The sequence below is a fragment of the Dipodomys spectabilis genome, unplaced genomic scaffold (assembly GCF_019054845.1).
Source record: "Dipodomys spectabilis isolate Male_0828 unplaced genomic scaffold, ASM1905484v1 ptg000014l, whole genome shotgun sequence".
Taxonomy (NCBI): domain Eukaryota; kingdom Metazoa; phylum Chordata; class Mammalia; order Rodentia; family Heteromyidae; genus Dipodomys; species Dipodomys spectabilis.
Genome location: NW_024870691.1, coordinates 2,181,883 through 2,197,168, shown reverse-complemented (window position 1 = coordinate 2,197,168; position 15,286 = coordinate 2,181,883).

Genomic DNA, 15,286 nt, shown 5'->3' with positions numbered 1-15,286 from the left:
ACTGGAAGAGTAATATTGTAATAATAGCTATTGTCCTCAAATTAATCTCTAGATTAAGTGCACACTTTATAAAAATCTCTCAATATTATTTAACAAAAATAGAAAAAGCAGTGAAAAGATTTATATGGAAGTATAAAAGGCTCTGAAGAGTCAAAGCAATTATGATTTAAAAAATCTATGGGAGCCAGGTTCTGTTGGCTCACACATGTATGCCAGATCTGAACATTGTGGTTCAAAGCCAGCCCAGGCAGGAAAGGCCATGACACTCATACCCCCAATTAACCAAAAACTCAAATATTTCTGTGGTTCAAAGTGGTAGAGTGGCCTCTTGTGTCCATATTTTGAAGTTCATTTTGCTTAACATCATCTTATATGATCATATGTACATAGCTTTTTAGCTTTTCTGTTCAACTGATAAAATTATCCTAGACTTATACCAATTATTGCAAATAAAGGAAAACATGGGACCTATATTTCTTTGGTCTGGCTTGCTTCACTTAATATGATTTTTTCCAAGTCCTTCCATTCCCTAACAAATGGGGTGATGACTTCTTTATGATGAAAGCATACAATTCCATTGTGTGTGTGTGTGTCTGTCTCTCTGTATCACACTTTCTTTTATCTACTGAGGGGAATCTAGGTTGGTTCCATATCTTAGCTATGGTAAATAATGCTGTGATAAACATACTAGTGCTGGTAGTTTTAGTATGGTCTCTTTTATGATCATTTGGGTAAATGCCCAGAAGTGGGATTGCTAGATCATAGGGGAGGTCGATGTTTAGTCCTTTGAAGAACCTCCATACTGCTTTGAAGAGTGGTTGAACAAGTTTACATTCCAATTAGGGAGTGCAGCAGGGTTCTCTTTTGTCCACATCCACTTTGGCATCTATTGTTATTAGATTTCTTGATTATAGCCATTCTAACTGGGGTGAGGTGGCATCTCAACCTTGTTAATGTACTATGTGTTTTTTGTGTTTCTTTTGTTTGTACTTGCCCCTATGCTATAGCCCCTGTTGTCACTGTATTTGATTTTAGCACCCTGAATCTTGTATATACATTTGTCTAATTTAGGGAGAGGAAAGGGAATAACAAAATGCTGAAACAAGGACACAGGATGATCCACTGCAACACTGAGACTCACCAGTCACTCTGTTGGAAACAAACTTTACAACTTAAAGTGTGAGGGAGGGGAGAAGAAAGGGATAGTAGGAGATAAAGAAAGGAGGGGAAAACAATGCTTGACAAGAAATGTACTCATTACCTTACTAGTAACTGTAAACCCTCTGTACACCATCTTTACAATAAAATAAAAATTAATCAAAAAAAGTGGTAGAGGGGCTGGGAAGATGGCTCGGTGGTAGAGCGCTTGCTTTGCATGCCTGAGACCATTGGTTCGATTCCTCAGCACCACATAAGCAAAAAGAAAAAAGGCGGAAGTGGTGCTGTGCAAGTGGTAGAGCGCTAGCCTTGAGCTGAAGAGCTGAGGGACAGCTCCCAGGCCCAGAGTTCAGGCCCCACTACCGGACCCCCGAAAAAGAAAACGTGGTAGAGTGGTAGCCTTGAGAAAAAAGCACAGGGATAGTGCACACACACCTAATAAAAACACCATGACCAAAAAAACAAAATAAAACAAAACAAATACCCCTCCCCCCCAAAAAAAAATCAAAGAAAACTTACAGGTTTATTTCATTTTGTTTCTTTCTTTTAGAGACATATAATCTGGAAATCCCATCAAAAATACTACCAAATTTACTATTTTTATTCTGTTTGTATTGGTTTACTACTGTTGTATTGTTTTATTGTTTTTAATGTTTACTACTGTTATTTATTGGTTTACTACTGATTCCTGATTCTCCTCTTCTAGAAGGTGAATTCATCAAGAAAAAAAAAAAATCAAAACAAAGAAGCACAAAACATATGGCCCATGGCCTATATTCACTTTAGTGCCTTACCTTTACCTTAACAAGAGGCTGCAGCCTCATCATACGTATCAAAAGTCAAGACTTCAGATTAGAGAACTTCATTTTCCTCTGCAAACAATACTTGTAATTTGCTAAAGATATTAAAAACAAAAAAAGAGTCTATTAAAACATTGAAACACAAAGGTAAGCTCATTTTCTATGGTCAATACAAAATAATGGCAAATGTGAATTAACTTAAATTTCTAATATTTACATTGAATAACTCCATTTCACCTCAACAAGTTAAGAAGTGACATGTGTCTTAATTCAGTGTAAGATGTGTAAATGTTTCAGAGAAATCAGGAAAACAGCAACCAACATTGGAAGTTTATTTTGTATCATCATCTTTAAAAATGTTATAATTATCCTGACTCCAATAAGAGCATCTAAAGTTTGCAACAGGAAAATGTTGATATTGCCAAATGCAGTAAAATATATGGAAAGTATTAATGTCAATGATCACTTTACTACATTTCCTGTAATGATAAATCAGTTTTATTACTGAGTAAACACAATATTCTATTTCTCAATTTTTAAGAGCCATTTTGAATTCATAGAGCGATTACTAGATAGGATGCAAGGTATCAAAGCAAGACATATATTGACCTTACCTCTTTCTAAATATTTCAATCATCACATTTTCTAAGCAGATGAAATATATTTGAACTAGATGCACATTTTGGGTATTTTTCCTTTTTTGAGAAAGAGAATAAACTTAAGAATGTGTCTTTTCTATTTTTGTTCTCAAACTTACTCCATTTTTGTCAAAATTTTCTATCATATATTTTGAATAGCAAATACAATATTAGTTAATATAATTTAATATAATTTTAAATAAATCAATACCTGAAGGCACATATGTTAAAATATTTGTGGTTAAAATGAACAAGTTGAATGTTTCTCTGTGGTAGATTTTTTTTCCTAATAACTGAACAGGCTATAAGTTGTTTCAAAATTTAAAAACTGGTTTTTCTGAGGGAGGAACATTGTTCTAAAAGAAATGTCCTCTTTACCTGACTTAAGTAACTATAACTATCTGTACATCACCTTTATAATAGCAAGAAAATATTTTTAAAAATCTCCTCTTCATAAAATTGTAAATATGTTATTATAATCCCAACCTATTTTTACTACGTTCTCCATGTAAAAATAGGAATATAAAATAACTACACCTGACTATAATCACCATAGAGCAAGTAGACATTGCATAACCATTTTCTTACTTCATTGTTCATTTCAAAAAGAAAACTGGCACCCACAAATACCTGGTTGTTGTTGCAAATGAGGGTTTTCTAACTCTTTCTTGTCATTTACAGTAAAATTATTCCAACTTTTCAGTTGCATATTTATTAGCAACATATTCAGTGATGATGAAATCAAACACAATCTCAAATACAATGTCAAATATAATCTCATCAACAGAAGCAAAAATATTGTAAAATTGAAATATTTAAAGTATGAAACTTAACCCTTGATATCAATGAGGGGACTTAAAGTATTTCTACCCTAATTAAGAAGTAGATCCCCTAAGAGAACCTAAGTTGGCCTTAACTCTGTAGAACTCAGACTTATTTCAGAAAGAGAAAGAAGATCAACTCTATAAGAAAGCACATTTAGGGGCTGGGAAGGTGGCTCAGTGGTAGAGCGCTTCCCTTGCATGCATGAGGCCCTGGATTCCATTCCCCAACAGCACATAAGCAAAAAGAAAAAAAAAAGCCAGAAGTGGCGCTGTGGCTCAAGTGGTAGAGCGCTAGCCTTGAGCTGGAGTTGAGGGACAGCGCCCAGGTCTAGAATTCAGGCCCCACAACCGGACACCCCTCCCCCCAAAAAAGAAATCACATTTATTTGTATTTGTATTTGCTTGTGTGCTTGTCATTATTTATTTAGTCATTCATTCACTCAACTTTTACCAAACCCAAATATTGTGTATTAAGGACTGTTTGGTAGCTCTTAATTTCCTGAACTCTTTGTAAAATTTACTCTTCTTCACATGAAAGTCTTCTGTGCTCATGAGTTTGGAACATATGTTAGACACAAGCTTGTTTCCACTGGCAGAGTATTAGGATATCTCACGTTCAAAATTTCACTTCAGGATCCTAGACCATTAATCTTCTCTTGGCTTTTACTCACAGTCTAGTTTATGTATACAAGGAAGTAAAATAAAATTCGAGTAGCTTAAACATTTGCTTTCCTTCTATCAGTTCAGAGGTGGTAGGTAGGATGGTTGTTGCTTTACATGGATTTTTGTACAGGTAAGTAGAGCTGTTTACAGATGGTAAATGCTGAACAAATGCTCTGGTAGCGACACCGAATTCGATGAACACTGGCATCCAGCATCTGATTAAGTTTTGTGTATGTATTACCTAAAAGTTCTGTCATTAACCAAACGCTTCAGATGGAAGAACCCAGCAGCATGTACTTACTTTCCCACAGCCATGGAGTCTGGGAATCTATGTTTAAGGTGATTTCAGGTTTATTGGCCCTGAAGGCTTTGTTCCTTTGCCTGCTCGTGGCTGTCTTATTGATTTGTCCTCATATGAGACCTTTTTATATGTGCACCCTGATGACTTTTTTTTTTCTAATAAGGAAAGTCCTATTTCATTTGTGTTACAGTAAAACAATTTCAAATAAATTAACTCTTGAATAAATCATTTCTTAATGTTATATCAAGGCTCAGAATTTCCACATAAATTTTGTGTACAGAATTGGAAGCATAACAATATATTTTACTTAAATGTCTTGTCACCAGAACCAGATTTAGTTTATCTGATTTACCTTATTGTGAGAAAAACTAAATCCAGTATATTTTCCAAACACATATTTTGCTACAAACAAAAATTTAATAATTAAATTATAGCAACAGTTCACTAACCTGCCTAAAATACATAATAAATTGTCTCATTTCCTATTTATCAACAAAAGTGAAATCAGTGTAAGTTTTCTTAAGCAGCTCATATATTATATTTAAATATACAAATACTTAAATTGTCTTATTATATTTCAAAGAATATAATACTCTCAAATGTGTAATATGGATCACAACTATTCATGAGGTTCAGAAAATTAGGCTATTTCTACAAGAAACTGAAGATCACTTTTTTCAAAATTTATTTTGTAGACTGATTCACAATAAAAACAGAAATCAAGTGCTAATGATTTGTGATCCTTTCTCATTCTCAAGCTTTAGAGAATATAGTCATATGTAAAGGTAAAGAGAAACTCTCTGAAGACTTATCTTCTTGGATACATGGTAAAAGTAGAGAAAGAAAGGAACTCTAAGAAAATAATCATACAAATTTAAACCATTTGTAACACTAATAATTTTAAGAATGAAAAACTGCACTGTAATTCAGGAATATACACAGCCACCCACATAAACAACCCCTCTTTTGAAAAAAAAAAAGAATTTCATGTATTTGTTCTGATACCAAAACACCAAATTAAACAAAACACAAAAGGCAATCCTTGAATCATTCAGATTCCTCTTTCATTAATAAAAAAAGAAAAAGAAAAAGAAAAAAAACTGATTAATAAATGGTAGAAGGAAAAGAAAGGCTGAGATAGAGGAAAGTTATCTGAAGGGAGGAAAGGAGGGAGGGACATACAGAAAGAGAATGCTTAATTATTTTCAGATCTTTCAGTTTTTTCTAGTCATGTAGTCCTTTGATGTTAACCAATAGATACATTAATGAAAAATTGAAGGATTTTGTTTAGCCATCTTTATATGATCAAGACAAGTTGAATAAAATACTAGTTTTAAAACAACTTTAAAGTGTGCTGTTCTCATGGTATGTTTGCAAGCATGTCAATTTTCATACACTTGTCTAGTTTCTAAGAATTATAGAATTTTTAGCTATTTTTATGCTGTTGATTTCTAGTTTACTTTTATTTTGGTCTGAGAGCATACATGGTATTATTTTAATTTGTTCAGGTGACTTTTTGCCTATGGTACAATATGTTCTACGTTCCTCATTAGTTTAACAGTCTATTTATTTTCTCTCACTGTTGATTTATTCTACAATTTTGATTATACCCAGTCAATTAATAGTACAGTTAAATTAACTGTGTTCTTACTTACTGATTAATTTATCAATTTGTCCATTTCTTATTGAGAGCAATGGTAGTGTCCACTTCTTTGTAATTCATCAAATTTTGATTCATGTGTCTTAATGCATTATGATTTGGAAATTATAGAGGGAAGATTATTTTTTGGAATACATAAAACATCCTTTATCATAGTACCTTTTTAATTCTAATAATTTTCCTTGTGTTAAGGTGACTTTGTCTAAAAATTCATATACTTCAAGTTTGTTTAGACTAGTGTTAAAATGGTATATACTTATCAGTCCTATTAATGTTAACCTACAGATACCTTAATATGAAAAGTGCCCTTCCTGTAGATAATAGATTTCGGCATATTGTTCCTTCAATCACTTTTGAAAATTCCTATGTTTTAATCAGAACATTTTGATAATTTATTTTATATAAATATTAATAAATTTCAATTAATAATCTACTATTAATTTTTACTATCTTTTATTATTTACTCTCATTCTTTCTTGCTTTTTTTAGATTTTTTTTCTTGTCAATATGAAGGTGACATAAAACTTTTTTATTTTGCTATTTTTATCCTTTTTCTTTTCTATCATTTGAGGTTCAGTTTAATGATTTAATCTAATTTGTATCATACCAATTAGGATTTAAAAAATCTCCTTTTATTTCCTAACAAATGAGGCAATGTCATTCTTTCTGATAGAGGCATAGAATTCCATTGTGCATATATACCATATTTTCTTGATCCATTCATCTACTGAGGGGATCTGGGTTGGTTCCATATCTTAGTTATAGTAAATAATGCTGCAATAAACATAGTTGTGCTGTTAGCTTTAGTGTGGTCTTGTTTGTAAACATTTGGGTAAATTCCCAAAAGTGGGATTGCTGGGTCATAGGGGAGCTCTATGTGGAGTCTTTTGAGGAACCTTCATGTTACTTTCCAAAGTGGTTGAACAATTTTACACTCCCACCAACAATGAAGTAAGGTCCCCTTCTGTCCACATCCCTTCCAGCATCTGCTGTTATTAGAGTTCTTGATTTTTGCCATTCTAACTGGAGTGAGGTGGTATCTTAATGTTGTTCTGATTTGCATTTCTTTTATGGCTAGGGAGGTTGAGCATTTCTTCATGTGTTTATTGGCCATCCTTCTTTCTTCTTCAGAGAAGTTTCTCTTTAAATCTTTAGCCCACTTATTTATTTTGCAGTTGTTTCTTTGAGGATTTGTTGTTGGGGGATTTAATTTTTTGAGTTCCAAGTATATTTTAGATATGAGACCCTTGTCCTTTAATTGTAACCCCTCTGTACAGTATTTTCACAATAAAAAAATGAAAAAAATCTCCTTTTATGGTACATACAGGTGGCTCATGCCTATAATCCTAGCTACTCAGGAATCTCAGAACTGAGCATTGTAGTTCAAATCTAGTCCAGGAAGGTAAGTCCTTGAGACACTTCTCTCTAACTGCCAAAAAGATGAAATTAGAGCTAAGGTTCAAGGGCTTTTTTTCCCTTTTCCTTGAACAAAATGCTTGGAGATAGCTCCCTGGCCCTGAGTTCAAGCCCTAGGATCTGCCCTCTCTCCTGCCACACACATAACTACACAAATCCCTTTTTAGTGGTTACTGTACAGATTATGACATACTATTACAGTTAGTTTCATATTTACCATTAATTTCAAACTTCCTGGGTAATAATATTCACAAAACATGTACAATTTCACCCAACCATATTTTTGTATGATACCTTTCATTCATTTCAATGCATAAATATATGTAATGTGCAAATATACTCACTGTTGTAATCTATTTTGATATTATATGGAACAAAATGTTAATTATAAATTATATAGGGAAGTCAACATTTCATTGTATTTCATCATGACTTTTTTTCTCTTAATTAAGATCCATTTCTGATATAACCATTTATTTTCTGTGAGGAATTAAAAAAACTCACAAATATATAGTATGGGCCACATTAATTCCCATTAGATTTACTCAATGCTTGTTTGCAGGAATGTCTTTACTTGTCTGTAACATTCACATGTTCATATCATTTTATTTGTCATAACATGACTTTGGAAGGACAATTTTGCAAGGTAGAGAAATTGAGACTCTTTTTATCTTCAGAGACTTTATATGTAACCCTAAATACACAATAGGATAAAATCTGAGGATTGCAGATTGCCGCTGGCCCAGGCAAGAAAGCCTGTGAGACTCTTTTCTTCAATATTGTACCAAAAAGCTAGAACTAAAACAAAGGCTCAAGTTGTATGACCTGAGCTGAAAGCCAAAAAGCTCAGATGCAGTGCCCAGGCTCTGAGTTCAAGCCCCAGCAGAATAAATATCTACTGAGGGACATCTGGGTTGTTTACATATCTTAGCTATGGTGAATAATAGTTCAATAAATATAGTTGTGCTGGGAGCTTTAGTATGGCCTTGTTTGTGATCATTTTGGTAAATGCCCAGAATTGTGATTGCTGGGTCATAGGGGAGCTCTATGTGTAGTCTTTTGTGGAACCTCCATACTGCTTTCCTGAGTGATGAAACAAATTTACACTCCCACCAACAGTGTAGTAATGTTCCCTTCTGGCCACATCCCCTCAGCATCTGTTACTAGATTTTTTTTGTTTACAGCCATTCTAACTGGGGTGAGGTAAATCTCAATGTTGTTTTGATTTGCATTTATTTTATGGCCAGAAAAGTTCATGTGACTATTGGTCACTCTTAGTAAAACAGAGACAAAGAAACATAGGTCCCATGGTTTCCCTCATTTGGAATAATTAGTATATGTCTAGGATAATCTTAGCAGATGGGCAGAAGAGGTCAATAGCTATGCACATATGAGCATATAAGATGATGCTAAGTGAAATGAACTCTAAGACATGGACACAAGAGGTTTTCTTTGTTGTTGCTGTTTTCAATATCCTATGTGATTTTTTGGCTTCTTTTGTGTGTTATTCTCCCTATGACATATCCCCTGGTGTTACTATATTTGATTTTGGTACCCTGGTATTGTATATATGATTATTTGACTTAGGGAAGGGTCACAAGAGAATGGTGAGACAAAGGACAAAGAGGAACCAATGCAACAGGGATATAAACAAGTCAATAGGTTGGAAATGATCTGTACAATCTGAGAGGGGAGGTGGGGGAGGAAAAATAGGAAAAAAATGAAGGAAGGGGTAACAAGTTTGACAAGAAATGTACTTATTACCTTACCTATGTAGTGTAATCTTTTTGTATATCACCTTAACAATAAAAAATTAAAAGTTAATAATAAATAAATAAATTTTATATTTCACTGTTGTTTCTTTCATGGTATTTGAGGAAAACAACTATATTTTTATTTAATCTTTAAATCTTGTACACAGGCTTTACAATACAGTTTGTTCATTTATGCATCCAGCAGTGCATCTCACAACATAGTAGCAGTTATATAAATGCTCTTCATTTTTTCTGTGGTGCATGATATCTCTAAAATCAAAGATGACCCATAGAGTAGATTTTTTTGGGGGGTCCAGTCGTGAGGCCTGAACTCTAGGGCTGGGCGCTGTCCCTCAGCTCTTCAGCTCAAGGCTAGCACTTTACCACTTGAGCCACAACGCCACTTCCGGCTTTTTTCTTTTTGCTTATGTAGTGCTGAGGAGTCGAACCCATGGTCTCAGGCATGCAAGGGCAAGCGCTCTACCACTGAGCCACCTTCCCAGCCCTAGAATAGATTTGTTGTTTTTTTTTTTAGTAGTGTCTTCATTCTACTTACTCTATCCAGTCAGTATAGTATCATCAATGAGATTAAATCATGTGATTTTTTTTTAGAAGTCTCTCTACAAGCTAAAATTTTTACATAGGACCATAGAGTTGACACATTCCTCAGAAAGGTCACTGCAATCCTACTGGCCTGGCAATCCTGCAGAAAGAATTTCATCTAGTGGTATTTAATAAGAGAGTGGAAAGAGAAAATATTGGCCATGTGAAAAAGTGTATTCTATTACCTGAGAAGGTTTAAATTGTACAAATAGCAAAATCATATCTGGAAGAGCAACTGTATTTAGAGTCAACTAAGTAAATTCATAATAACCTCCTGGTATCCTTTCTTTATGGTCAAGTTGGTAAAAACTAACATGAACTAATGAGCAACTCACCATCAAAGACAAATTGCTTATTTTTGGTAGAGAAGAATCAGAGCACATGGGATTTGTACTCCCTGGTGTTTGGCCCATGTCCTATGAAAATGAAAAATGAGGAGATGGTGAAACTTTGTGTTGAGGAACATTGAGATGTGAGCTAATGTTATAACAATGGTTCTTGGCACATTGTGAATAATGACAGGACAGATTTCTCTAAGGATGAACTTCAACTTCAAATATGAGACTTAGCAGAATAGAAATGGTAGAATATGCCCACCACGGGAATGGGCGAAGCCACTCATTAATTACTTGATTTAATTAAGATTATATTTAAATTACACTTGTTTAGAGCTCAGAATGTGCTCCCAAGTATGTCAGAAATTAATAATTCTAGCTTGAAAAAATCTTATTCTTGCCCATGGGGTATCTCATAGTGCAGAAGGACTAAATATGTACAAAAGAATTATCAAAGGCTATGTGGGAGAGGGAAGCAGCAGTATACTGAAGTATACAGATGTGGACAAGGAAGGATGATGTCGGGGGAAGGCAAAGTTCTCAAAGTAAGGCAAACTCAATATGAAAGGAGTGCCTGGGGGCAGAATCATGTCTTTTACCAAAATACATACTCAAGTAAATTGAAATTAAATATTCAGCCCATAGGAATCAAGAAAAAAGAATAAACAGAGCACAGTCTCAAGTAAATCTAAGAGGACATTTTGATGAATAAATTACTGGACCACAGATTAAACAGTGCAGCAAGGTCAAGTGAGACAAGAACTGAGAAGGATATTTTACATTGTGAAAATAAGAGGTAATTTATGAACTGGGGAAAATGCCATTTTCTTAGAATATAGAGAATGGAAACTCTATTAGGATAGGTTGAGCAGTTAATGGAAGGTCAAAGAAAATACAAGTGTCCTTTCATACAGTAGAAACCTGACTTAAGTAAGTCATATTCGATAGTTAGAGAACAGAACATAAAATGATATTGTTTTGTTTATGGATAGCATTTTCTCATAGTTAGCATGGCAAAATAAACCTCTGGATTATAATTAAAGGAATCAAAAAATTTCAAACTCCAAGAGAAAAGCTGCTTGGTTTGTTGATGTATTAAATGTATAGTATTTAATTTAAAATATTTGAGTAGATAGCTTACATACAATCCGAAAGAGAAGAGATAAATCTCAACTCCCCCCCAAACTGCTGGAGGAGAAACAATTCTCATGATCATCATGAGAGAAGACCATTAACATCCTTGTAAAGAGAAGAAGAAAGATGTATATGCAGAGTTTCTTCTCCTGCCTTACTCTGACATCTCTTCTCATTTAGCCTCTAAAAAGTTCTTGAAACATTATTTTCCCATATTTCCCAGACTAAAAGTGAGCTTCAGAGAAATTAATGCACAGAAAAGAATCAAAGAAACTGAAGTGAAATTTCTTCTTTCTTTTTTTTTTTTTTTTTTTTAATTTAATTTTATTTTATTTGAGAACATACTGTACAGAGGGGTTACAATTACATGGGCAGGATAATGCATACATTTCTTACCAAGCATTGCATCCTCCTCCTTTGTTTACCCTTCACCTCCCTTCCCAGCCTCCCCCCTCCCTCCCACCCAATCATACCCCCCCTCCCCCCCCCCCCACCGACATTGTAAAGCTGGTTTTGACATGACATTTTGTACTTCTCATTGTTGCAACAGGTCCACCTGAATCCTTAAACGACTTGTTTGTCCCCGTCTCCTCCACATGTTATACTGACATCAAATATAGTGAAAGCAGGGGTTACACTGTGGGGGAGGGACACACAAAGCAACAAAGAAATAATCTTATAAATGCATTAGAAACACATGCATGAAAGAAACAAAAACATTAAAATACATATTTGAGGTTTTATTTTCCTAACATCACATTATCTGACTTTTTCCGCTTGACTCATACCTATACTAGATATTGCAAATAAGGGAAACCATGGGACCTATGTTTCTTTGGGCCTGGCTTACTTCACTTAATATAATTTTTTCCAAGCCTTTCCATTTCCTAACAAATGGGGCAATGTCATTCTTTCTGATGGAGGCATAGAATTCCATTGTGTATATATACCACATCTTCTTGATCCATTCATCTAATGAGGGGCATCTGGGTTGGTTCCATGTCTTAGCTATGGTAAATAATGCTGCAATAAACATAGTTGTGCTGGTAGCTTTAGTGTGGCCTTGTTTGTGATCATTTGGGTAAATGCCCAAAAGTGGGATTGCTGGGTCGTCGGGGAGCTCTATGTGGAGTCTTTTGAGGAACCTCCATACTGCTTTCCAAAGTGGTTGAACAAGTTTACATTCCCACCAACAATGAAGTAAGGTTCCTTTCTGTCCACATCCCCTCCAGCATCTGTTGTTGTTAGAGTTCTTGATTTTTGCTGTTCTAACTGGAGTGAGGTGATATCTCAATGTTGTTTTGATTTGCATTTCTTTTATGGCTAGGGATGTTGAACATTTCTTCATGTGTCTATTGGCCATCCTTCTTTCTTCTTCAGAGAAGCTTCTCTTTAAGTCTTTCGCCCACTTACTTATTGGGCAGTTGTTTCTTTGAGGATTTGTTGTTGGGTGGTTTAATTTTTTGAGTTCCAAGTATATTTTAGATATGAGACCCTTGTCCGTTGTATGGCTAGTAAAGATCTTCTCCCAGTCCGTGGGCTTTCTATTGATCTTGCTAGCTATGTCATTTGCCCTGCAGAAGCTCTGCAACCTTATACAATCCCATTTGTCCAGCCTTTCTTTGATTTGTTGTGTTTCCGGGTCTCTATTCAGAAAATTTCGGCCTGAGCCAAGGAGACCCAGGGTTTCTCCTATTCCATCCTGTAATGTTTTCAGAGTGTCTGCTTTGAGTTCAAGGTCTTTGATCCATTTGGAGTTGATTCTGGTGCAGGGTGATATATAAGGATCTAGCTTTAGTTTTCTACATGTAGTTAACCAGTTTTGCCAGCACCATTTACTGAAGAGGCTGTCTGTCTTCCATTCTATTGTTTTAGCTCCCTTATCGAAGATTAGATGGCTATAGGTCTGTAGGTTCATTTCTGGGTTTTCAATTCTATTCCATTGGTCCTGAGGTCTGTTCTTATGCCAATACCAAGCTGTTTTGATTACTATGGCTTTATAGTAGAGTTTGAAATTTGGTATTGATATTCCTCCAGCAGTATTCTTTCCGTTGAGGAGTGTTTTTGCTATTCGGGGTCTTTTATTGTTCCATATGAATTTTTGGATTGCCTCTTCTATTTCCTTGAAGAATGAGGGTGGAATTTTGATAGGTATTGCGTTGAATTTGTAGATAGCCTTGGGCAGTATTGCCATTTTCACGATGTTAATCTTTCCAATCCAGGAGCATGGGAGGTTTTGCCATTTTTTAAGTTCTGTGTTGATTTCCTTTTTCAAGATTTTAAAGTTTTCATCATAGAGGTCCTTCACTTCTTTAGTTAAGTTAATTCCTAGGTATTTTATTTTTTGTGAGGCTATTACAAATGGAGTTGCTTTCCTAATTTCAGCCACACTTTTCTCATTGTTGGCATACAGAAAAGCCATTGATTTTTGGGGGTTAATTTTATAACCTGCTACTTTGCCAAAGTTTTGAATCAGCTTGAGTAATTTGGGAGTGGAGTCTATGGGACTCTTTAAATACAAGATCATGTCATCTGCAAAGAGGGAGAGTTTTATTTCTTCTTTCCCTATTTGGATCCCCTTTATGTCTGCATCTTGTCTTATTGCTGTAGCTAGGCATTCTAATACTAGATTGAAGAGAAGTGGAGAGAGTGGGCATCCTTGTCTTGTTCCTGAGTTAAGAGGAAATGGCTTTAGTTTTTCACCATTGAGTATAATGCTGGCTGTAGGTTTGTCATATACAGCCTTTATTGTATTGAGGAATGTTCCATGGATTCCTAATTTTTCCAAAACCTTCATCATAAAGGGGTGTTGGATCTTGTCAAATGCTTTTTCTGCGTCTATTGAGATAACCATGTGGTTCTTATTCTTGCTCCTGTTGATGTGATGAATAATATTAATTGATTTGCGTATATTGAACCAGCTTTGCATCCCTGAAATGAATCCTGTTTGATCGTGGTGTATGATTTTTTGGATGAATTGTTGAAGTCGATTGGCCAAAATTTTGTTGAGAAGTTTCGCATCAATGTTCATCAAAGAAATGGGTCTATAGTTCTCTTTCTTTGATGAGTCCCTACCTGGTTTTGGGATGAGGGTTATGATGGCTTCATAGAATGTGTTCGGTAGTGAGCTTTCTCTTTCAATTTCATTGAAGAGTTGGAGGAGAATTGGTGTGAGCTCTGCTTTGAAGGCCTTGTAAAATTCCGCTGTAAAACCATCTGGTCCTGGACTTTTCTTAGCTGGGAGGTCTCTTATTGCTGTTTCTATTTCAATGCTTGATATGGGCCTGTTAAGATAGTTTACCTCATCTTGGTTTAGTTTTGGCATGTCAATATTTGCTAGGAAGAGGTCCATTTCTGTCAAGTTCTCAAACTTATTAGCATAAAGTTTTGAGAAGTATTCCCTTATAATGTTCTGAATCTTGCTTGTTTCCGTGGTGATGTTTCCATTCTCATCTCTGAGTTTATTAATTTGGGTGTGTTCTCTTCTTTTTCTGATAAGATTTGCTAAGGGTCTGTCAATTTTGTTAAGTTTTTCGAAGAACCAACTCTTTGTTTTGTTGATTCTTTCTATAGTTTTTTTGGATTCTAATTCATTTAATTCTGATTTAATTTTGATTATTTCTTTCCGTCTACTGGATTGGGGTTTATCTTGCTGCTCTTTTTCAAGGAGGTTTAGATGTGTCATTAAATTGTTAGTTTCAGATCTCTCCAATTTGTTGATGTAGGAGCTCAGAGCTATAAACTTGCCTCTGAGTACTGCCTTTGCTGCGTCCCAGAGGAGCTGGTATTTTGTGTGTTCATTTTTGTTGAATAGCATGAACATTTGAATTTCCTTTCTAATCTCTTCCATGACCCACTCATGATTCAGCAGTGTGTTGTTCAGCCTCCATGTGATACCGGACTTTCTTTGGTGGCTTTTGGTGTTGAGTTCTAACTTTATTCCCTTGTGGTCAGAGAGAATGCAAGGTATAACTTCAATGTTTCTGAATTTAGACAAGTT